Raw genomic sequence first — 1,846 nt, 5'->3', positions numbered from 1 at the left:
GTGTGTGTGAGTGTCTTATATGTGTGGGTCTGTTCAAGCTTCCTACTCAGATTGTGATAATACAAGCAGATTATTTGTTTCTATACATTTATCTATTCTTTAAAAATTTGAAATTTATTGGAGCACAGTTCTTTGTAGTACTCTGCTATTTATGCTTTCGCTATCAGTTGGTCTTGAGATAAAGTCACCTATTTCATTTCCAATTTAGGTTATTTCTATCATCTCCTACTTTTCCTTTATTAAGTTTACCAGTGGATTGTCAATTTTGTTAACCTTTCAAAGAATGGACCTCTAGTTTTGTTAGTTCTATTGTTTTATGGCTTTGCTTATTTTAGCCTCAGTGTTTATTATAATCTTTCTTCTGGTGACTGCAGGCGGTTTTGTAGTTATGTCTCTAATTATTGGGCTGTTGGGTTATGGTATGATTTGGGTTCTTCTCTTTTGATGTGTGCATCCACTATTATAAATTGTCCTCTGAGTACTGTTTTTTGTTGTATCTAAAGATTTTGGAATTATTTGATTCAAGAATTTTTTGCATTTCATTTTTTATTTATTCCACTACCCAGTAGTTTTTAATCAAGATGCTATTCAGCTTCCATATATTTGATTGTTTCCCTGGATTTTTCTGTGGCTGATTTCTAATTTTATAACACTGAAGTCTGAGAAAGTGCTGTTTTTAAATTTATGGAGGTTTATTTTGTGACCTGACATACGGTATTTTCTGAAGAATGTTCCATGTGATCTGAAAAAGACTGTCTATTGTGCTGTCATAGGGTGGAATATTCTGTGTACATCTGAGATACTTAAAGTTTTTTGTGCCAACCTGGCTGATAAACAAGTGTGGGGTTAATTGAAGGGCACAGGGATAAATGGCTCAGTGAGCCTTGCCTTTTGAGTTCTCAGGCTTCTTGCTTTCTGATGGTCAGACCAGGGTGCAGTTGCTTTATCCAGTTCCCTGCTTCAGCTAGCAAGGCTCACTTCCTGCAAGAAATTCCAAAGGAGAAGCCATATGGACCTACTGTGACTCCAGCCCTGGGTGCTGGAGCAGCTGGGTGGAGACCCGTGGCAGCGCTGAGATGCTTACACATTCACTGATTCCCCTTTCCTCCTGTAGTTGGCATATTGTGTGTGTTTTGTGAGATGGAGGAGGACTTTGTTGATTGGTGTCAACATATGGGTTAATGTTGGACTTGTGGACTTGGGCAGCACTGGGTTGGGATGTTTTGTTGATATGCACTTAACCTTTATATAAAACTCTCTCTTATACATGAGTATCTGTGTATTTGTTTCTCCTAAGTACCCAGACTAACACAACATCTACGAATTAAATTTGATTGATTGTGTTGTGTAGATCTCTGAATCTTTATTGATTTCTAGTCCTGTCCTTCATCAAAAGTTGTGTATTAAAGTCACCTACTATTATTGTGGAGTTATGCTTTTTCTCATTTTAACTTTCTTAATGTTTGATTCATATTTTCAGGTTCTTTCATTGGATACATAGACATTTATTATGGCTATTTCTTCTTGCTAGAATGGTACTTTCCTCTTTATATAATGTCATTCCATGACTCTTTTTGTTGATTTTTCTCTTAAAATCTATTAATAGTTCCACTTCTTCTCTTTATTGGCTGCCATATGTTTGCTATATGTTTTCAATCATTTGATTTTTAGCTTGATTTTTTCCCCCTTTGTTGTCTAAGGTACCATATATCTCCTGTAGACAGCACATGCATAGATCATGTTTTCTTATCTAATCAGTTTTGAAATTGGGAGTGAGAGGCCTCCAACTTTGCTTTTGTTGTTTTAGTACTGTTTTGTTTATCCTAGGTACCTTTCCTTTCCATAT

The sequence above is a fragment of the Echinops telfairi genome, unplaced genomic scaffold (genome assembly GCF_000313985.2).
Source record: "Echinops telfairi isolate 266 unplaced genomic scaffold, ASM31398v2 ScPeMD7_5592;HRSCAF=6446, whole genome shotgun sequence".
NCBI lineage: Eukaryota > Metazoa > Chordata > Mammalia > Afrosoricida > Tenrecidae > Echinops > Echinops telfairi.
This window is presented reverse-complemented; position numbering follows the sequence as displayed.